Consider the following 7988-nt stretch of genomic DNA (forward strand, 5'->3'; position numbering starts at 1 on the left):
TATCAAGAATTATATTTGGTACAAACTTCAGAAAATAACTGAAAGTTATCTTTGAAAAAAAGGGAGAATCAAACTTCAAAGTAATATTTCATCTACTAAATGAGAACATAGGAAGTACATCTTTAAGAAATCAAAAGTTTACCATTTAAGCAATAATCCTGAGACATATGTGTTTATAGTACCTGGTCAGAAATCTTTTTTCTGGCTAACAGAATCTAAGAAAGCACATCAAGCCACAGAAATTCAGTTCTTTGGCTCCACAATGTTAAGTTCTATGAAAAATTCCCAGATCAGAGAGACCAGATGCAATTTGGAGTTTTGAGCACAACCCAAGTGTAATCTAGCTTTCCTCACTGGAAAATGAATTTCTTTTTAACTTTATTGTGGAAAGAACATGTAATATGAGATCTATTCTCTTAGCAAAATTTTAAGTTACAATGTAGTGTTGCTGACTGCAGCTGCAATGTTGCACAACAAAGTCCAAAAATGTATATATGCATCTTAACTACAACTCCATGCCCACTGATTATTAATTTCCCAATTCCCCCTCCTTCCAGCCCCTGGCAACCAGAACTCCATTCTTTTATTCTATGAATTTGATTTTTGGTTGCGTCACATAAGTGAAATCATGCAGTATTTGTCTTTCTGTGATTGGGTCATTTCACTTGGTGTAATATCCTCAAGGTTCATTTGTGTTGCAGCATATTACAGAATTTCCTACTTTTTAAAGGCTAAATAGCGTTCCTGTGTGTGTGTGTGTGTGTGTGTACACAAACCATATTTACTTAAGTAAATAAAAAACAGTTCTCTCAGAATTTACAAAACTATAAATGAAGAGAAAAGCCAGGCTGGTACCTGATACAATAAGGCTGTGCGTGGGCCTCTATTGAGACACTCTAGCCAGCCGTGCCAGAATCCAGTGTGGAAGGAGAGGAGTAAGAGGTACAGGACTGGAAAAGTCATTCCCCCTTCTCCCCTCCTACCCACTCACCCATGAGGTAGTGTCTATGGTTGGTCAAACCTGCTGGGTGAAGAAGCTCTGGGAAGAAAAGGGAAGGAGTGTGCGAAAGAAGGCAGCATAAGAGGAACATGAACTCACTCAGACCTACTTCTTTGTTACTTGTGTCTGTTGGTTGGGGTAAGAATAAAGCCACTTCCCAATCCCCTATGCCAAGCCCCTCAATAACCAGAAAATATATTTCCACTCTGCTGCACAAATTTCTACTTCACTGTGTGTAAATCTAAAATTCCAACTGTCTATAACTTAGCAATTAAAAAGCTGACCATAATCCTGCATGATGTGTAATAAGGGGAGGAGCCAAAATCAAACCAGGTTCAGCTGTCTTCCAGAACCGTGCTCTTTTCACCTAACTACAGCTGAGCGTTCCTAATAAAGAACAGGGTATGGTGTGAGGAAAGCCTGCAACATGAAGTCTAAATAAGACAAGCAGAAACCTCACCAACCTCATACAAATTATGTAAGGGCTTCCTGAATTAGATAGTGTAGGATAATAAAACTCTGTTAGGGCAAATTCTAGAAACAAACTAAGATAATCAGAGCATAACAGGTGTGAAGAATCAGAATGTAGATGTAGGAATATTGTAGATAAGAGCTGAAATTAAGTTCTAAATGGAGTCTTCTGGCACAGCAATTTTATTTTAAGAAATGTTCTAATTTCAAAAGCATCCTTTTAGAAGTCAGCAAATTATGAGAATGAATAAAGAGAAATTGCAGCAAAGAACATTGATGAAATCTTCCCCTATCCCCATCCCCCCATCCTCAATCCTCCATACCCCATCGCCATCCCCCACCCCCTAGCAGCTATAGAGAAAACATTTGCTAGTAAAACACCTAGAAATAATAGTGAGTCCAACTCAAAACCTTGATGAGATCATCATTGTTCAGCATGTAAGTGTCTGCACAAGCAAAAACAGTGTGTTAGTGAGAACAGGATGAGTTTGGAGAAATTGTTTAAAGGTTCTTAATTTTTAAAACTTGGGGGGGGGGGAGTCTTCCATCGCCTTACAATTGACACACTAGAGCGCAGATGTTAAGGGCAAAATCTGTGGAGTCAGGCTGGCCAAGGGGTACCTCTTTCACTCATGGTTTTCTGGTTATAAAACCATAAATCATGAATTATACCTTTCTAAATTTAATCTTAATGTTTTATTGTCTTTAAAAAGAAAATAAGAGAATTAGCTCATTGCATTCTTGTGGGAGTCAGTTAGATAATGCATGTAAATTATGTAGCATACTGCCTGGCATATAGTAAGAACTCAAAAAATTTGGGTTTGAATCATTGCTTAGTTTTCAACCAGAAAATTAGGAAAATAGAGCAATGATCATCTTGGTTCCAGTCATGTATACCATATTCTGGCTCTGAGCATACAACCAAAGGGTATTTTATGGAAGAATATCATAGTCACCCTCCATGCTTTAATATTTTAATATGGAACTTTATGGACTTGATCTAAGACTTTATTTTGATAATAATAATCAAATGGTCTGGCTTATCTTTCAAAGTTACAGTTTCTATAATTTTTTTCTCCTTTATGTAAATAAGTGTTTTCCTTAAAATATGAATAAGTGGTGGGGTGCCTGGGTGGCTCAGTGGATTAAAGCCTCTGCCTTTGGCTCGGGTCATGATCCTGGGGTCCTGGGATTGAGCACCACGTCAAGCTCTCTGCTCAGTGGGGAGCCTGCTCCACCCCCACCGCCTCTCGCTGTTTGCCTCTCTGCCTACTTGTGGTCTCTGTCTGTTAAATAAATAAATAAATCTTTAATATATATATATATATATATATATATATATATATATATATGGTCTACTTTGGTACACATACACTAAAATTAGAACATTACAGAGAAGATTACCACCGTGCCTGTTCAACGATGGCAAGCAAATTCATAAAGTCTTTTATATTTTTATGAAAGAATTCTGGACATGAACAGTAGTGTTAGGTTGTATAACAATATGAATATATTTAATACTACTGAACTGTTCATTTAAAAATGGTTAAAATAGGGGCACCTGGGGGGTACATTCAGTTAAGCATCAACACTTGATTTTGGCTCAGATCATGATCTCGGGGTTGTGAGATCAAGCAAGGAGCCTGCTTGAGATTCTCTCTTCTCTCTCTCCTTTTCCCCCTCCCCTACCTCTGTCCCTCTTTTAAAAAAAAATGGTAAATTTTATATTATATGTATTTTACTACAATTCAAAAAATCAGAAAAAATATGAACTAATACTGTTTCATTAAGAGGATCCTGAGATCTTAAAACCCTGGTCCTTTGTCAATGATTTTACATATTTGAATGGTCATAGAATAGCTAAATTGCTGGTCTACTGTTATTTAGCAAAGCAGAGACAAACAGCATTAAAATTCTGTATATTACAATTTGAATAAACTAACTACAGCAAGCTGGTACTTGTTTATATATTTATGTTTATTGTATAACAGCTCAGAAGAATAACTATTTGTAGAATCACCTGTTACCACTAAATTTTCGACTATGTTTTTTTTTTTTTTAATACTTGTAAAGTTACATGCGGGACAGGGCATAGTAATCAAAGCAAAATTATGTTTCAGCTTGATGCCCAAACAGCAATTTAAAACGTTTTAAATGTTTTTATGTTATTTATTTTTCTGCACAGAATTGTCTAGCAAGCTTTCCAGAGGATTAAAATTACTGGCTTAAACAACTTGTAATACGAACAGGAAGCATGAAAATAAACTTACACCCAGTGAGTAATCACAAGCCCTGCTACAGTTTCCACCCTTCCATGGTCTAACATTTCGTTAAGCAACAAATATGGCAATGGATGATCTTGAAGAAAGTACAATTGTTTTCCTCTTTTTTTCTTGCCGTCTGAAGACTGGCTTTTTGTTTTCAATATTAAATTGATCTCTACTTGCATCTATATGCTTAAGTTCTACCTTTCCTCCTGTTGTGGATGGATGTGGACAAATTGTTCTTGTTTATAACCACAGCCTCATTTCTCGTCTTCCTTTTGTGGTTAAAACTAGTGGACATAGTTATTTCAACTTCCTAACCTCTTACTATCTGCTCAACCAGCTTCAGCCAGTTGATCAGAACCTCCACCTTGCTCTGCCCAGTGACCAGTTCTCATACTTCATCTCTCTCAATCCTCCAGCAGTGTTTGAGTTATCATTTTCTTACTGACATGTTTTTGTTTTTGACACTCTACCATGCTAATTTGCTTGCTTCTTCAGCTGCCTCTCCTCCATTTTTTCTGCTTGCTCCTTTTCTTCTTCTTGGTTTCTACATGCTAGAGTGCCCAGGACTCGGGCCAAGATCTCTTTTCTCCTCTATTAATACTCTTCCATATGGCTGTATCTAGTTCCCATATGTAAATACCATCTCTCTACTAATGATTACCCAAAGCATATATCCATCCCTGATCTCCTCCTGAACCCTAGGCTCCTGTATCCAACAGTTAACTCATCATCTCCAGGGAGTGTCTACTAGGCATCCACCCAGAGCAGTAACCTTAATCAACACCCCTGCGCAGAGACTTCTCCCTCCAGTCTGTTCCATCTGACTCACCTGTTAAGTCCACAATGCAGAGTTCTAATCACTATGCAATCCACTATATGATCACAGCCTCACCTGTTAAGTCCAAAATCTCAGAATCTATCTTTGAATTATTTCCCTCTCCCCTACAGTAAATCTATCTGCAAGTCTTGTCAACTTGTATATCTCAAAACATCTCTTAAATCCAGTCACTTTTGCTGGCTCTCCCACTACCATCCTTGTGTGTTATCCATGCTTAACTTCAGCTAGTGTAATAGCCTGCCCACCATTCAACTTACTTCCATTCCTGCCCTCCTATACTTCATTTTCCACAGAGCAACCAGACAGAGCTTTTAAAAACTAAATCAGGTTGTGTCATTTCCTTCAAAAGTTTCCAGGGTGGGGCGCCTGGGTTGCTCAGTCAGTTTAGTGGCAGCCTCTTGGTTTCAGCCTAGGTCATGATCTCAGGGTTGTGAGATCAAGCCCCATGAGCTCCATGCTGGGTGTGGAGCCTGCTTCAGATTCTCTCTCCCCCTCTCCTCTGTCTCTCACCCCTACCCCTCTCTAGTGGGGCAGGGGGGAAGCTTCCAGAGTGTAGGCATCCTACTTAGAATAAAATCCAAACTGCTTATCACCTCCAGGTCTGTCTCTGACCATCCTTCAGATCTTTTCTCCTACCATCCCCTTCTCCCATGTCCCAAAGCTCTCAGCTAAATCACTCTCATTATTCCCCAAACATACCAATGTGTTTCCCTCTAGAGGTCTATTTACTGATGCACAATAGGTTTTTTATAATTATTTAGTGGACAAATTATTTTAAGCTGGGCTTTTTCCTTTTCGACTCTCACTGTATTATTTCTGTTAGTTTGTACCACTTCCTGTACTCACTTCTACACCCGCTCTCCATTATGCCCAGAGAAAAAGAACACTATCAGTATTTTTTAAGGGTTACTCACTGTGGATAATTCAAAGTATTTCTTTTTCAAGTGAGAAATCTAACAGGAGTAGTATCTTGATTTAAGGCAGCCTGGGAGCATGTCTTTAGAAAAAGTTACATAAGATGATTAAATCTTACAGATCTACTATATAACACTGTGGCTGTGGTTAATAACACTGTATTGTACACTTAACCACGTGTTAAGAGGCTAAATCTCATGTTAAATATTCTCACCACGATAGAAAAACTTCCACTGTCAGATATTTTAGATAAGCTTGCTGAGATACACCGTATCCAGACCTCAGGCTTCTTTCGGAGGCCCACTACTTCTGTGGCTGAGCAGACTGAGCCAGCATCCAATAATTCACATTTGTACAACATCACACTATCTTTACCAGGAAGATTCAAGATCTGATCAGCTCTCACCACTGTTTCCACCCTTCCCTGTGCCACCACCATTTGTCTATCTTCCTGAAGCTAATTAAGGCTAAAACCTAGAATCCAATCTTGGATTTCTCTACCATCCTTCCACAATCCAGTGTTCCTTAATAAACCTCTTTCTTCCAAAATACCAAGAACTTCATATATTCATCCCACAAATATTAACTGAATTTCCTTGCTTCCACGCATTCTCTTATCTCTGATGATATAAAATGGATAGCAACGGACTGACCTGTGCCGGCATTACTGCAATTCCTTTAAGTTCCTTGAAAGAAAATTGCTATATAAATCCACACATTTTACAATTTTTAACTTAATGGTGTTTCCCAAGGTTCCATCTCGATCCCCTCACTCTGTACTTTCCTACCTTTCAACTTCCCACTAGGTTTTACTGCCTACCGTCAGATCTCGGTATAGGATATTGACTGGCATATTCTGTTATGTCCCTTTGCCTACATTCTTCAATTTTCCATGTGCCAAACTACTTTCTACCTCAAATACAAAAGCCAACTCAAATTCAGATTAATTCAGGAAGACTATGTGGCAGAGCCAGGTATTAAAGGGCTTCAGGAAAAAAATTCCAAAACATCCTGTTGTGAGCACCATGCAAAATGAGTAAGACCAAGTACTATTTTCAGCACTGTACCATCTGGGGAGTAGACGTAACATAAGTGCACTGTGGGTATAATACTATGACCTAAGGGAAATGATAAGATATGAACATCCCATACAACTGAGAGACTCACAAGGACTTCTTAGAGGTGGCACATGCCATGAGTGGTTAAAAGTGAGCAAGATTTTCAATAGATACGAATGACCAAGAGTTCCAGACAGACAGGCCAGTAAGAGAGAAGAGCAGCGTGACAGAAAGGATCCTAAATGATGATCCCTCTGTCCTGTGGCAGCAAACATCAGGAGCAGCTGTGCTTTCTGAAATCTCATTCCACCGGCAGACAAGATTATCTACCACAGTGGTTAATGTTTATTTGACAATAATAATGACAGTTGAACAATACAGACTCACTCCTATGGGTCGATAAATGAGAGGCACTGGCACTATCAAGACAAGGCATCTCTTCCTCAAAGTGAATGACAGAGAAAAATCATGCAAACAGAGGGGGAAAGCATTCTTCAAGGATGACATGAAACTATGGCAAGAGCAGTTTCTCTCTATGGCTAGAAAACACAACAGAAGACAGTGCTACAGAGTTTTAACCACAATAACAGAGATAAGGCTGACTTGAGCAGAAGGAGAAGGCCAAATCCTAGACAGCGAGACATAGCTATGTAATGTGCGCACGCACACACACACACGCGCACACACGCACACACACAGGGATGAAGGCAAGTTCTCGTGTTTATTTTCATAATGCCTTTCATCTTTGTGCATGCAGAACATACTACGTGAGATTCGGAATATGTGTTAAACACTCGGTACTAAGCAGGGTGTAAAGGAAGCAAAGGGAGTTTTTGTCTTCTTCCCATATCCTCTGTAAGAGCTCTTGGGAGCCACTTCTTAGCCTCTTTGCTAAATATAAATATAGTCACTTTGAGTTTAAGTTCTTTCCCTAAAGCACATCAAAACATCAGCTTACTCTGTTTCCATATCCAGCCCTATAAATTAAATGCAGCAATTCTAAGAGAAAGATTGTTTTAATTAAAAAAAGAAAGCAAAGAGGGGTGCCTGGGTGGCTCAGTAGGTTAAAGTCTCTACCTTCAGCTCAGGTCATGATCTCAGGGTGCTGGGATGGAGCCCCGCATAGGGCTCTCTGTTCAGTGGGGAGCCTGCTTCCCTCGCTCTTTCTCTGCCTGCCTCTCTGCCTACTTGTGATCTTTCTCTGTCAAATAGATAAATAAAATTTAAAAAAAAGAAAAGAAAAGAAAGCAAAGATAAAGAAAAGCAGCTGTACGTTTTAACAGGGGGCTGCAGTAGGGCCCAAGGTATTTCTAAGGCATTTGAATACTGTGCTGTGAGTCACAGCTCCAAGGCACCAACTCTTCAGAGCATAATTCCTTCCATTGCTATAAGACGCTGCCACACACTGAAGAGTGGTTTTCTTCAAGGCAAATGTT

General features: G+C 39.2%; 1 non-coding gene across 1 annotated transcript; it reads left to right on the plus strand.

Moving 5' to 3' along the window:
• Positions 1-2824: 2824 nt before the first annotated feature.
• Positions 2825-2928, plus strand: LOC131830984 (U6 spliceosomal RNA). The gene has a single exon (XR_009353508.1). It is a non-coding gene; the product is annotated as a U6 spliceosomal RNA (small nuclear RNA).
• The last annotated feature ends 5060 nt before the right edge of the window (positions 2929-7988 follow it).

This window comes from Mustela lutreola, chromosome 4 (assembly GCF_030435805.1).
Source record: "Mustela lutreola isolate mMusLut2 chromosome 4, mMusLut2.pri, whole genome shotgun sequence".
Taxonomy (NCBI): domain Eukaryota; kingdom Metazoa; phylum Chordata; class Mammalia; order Carnivora; family Mustelidae; genus Mustela; species Mustela lutreola.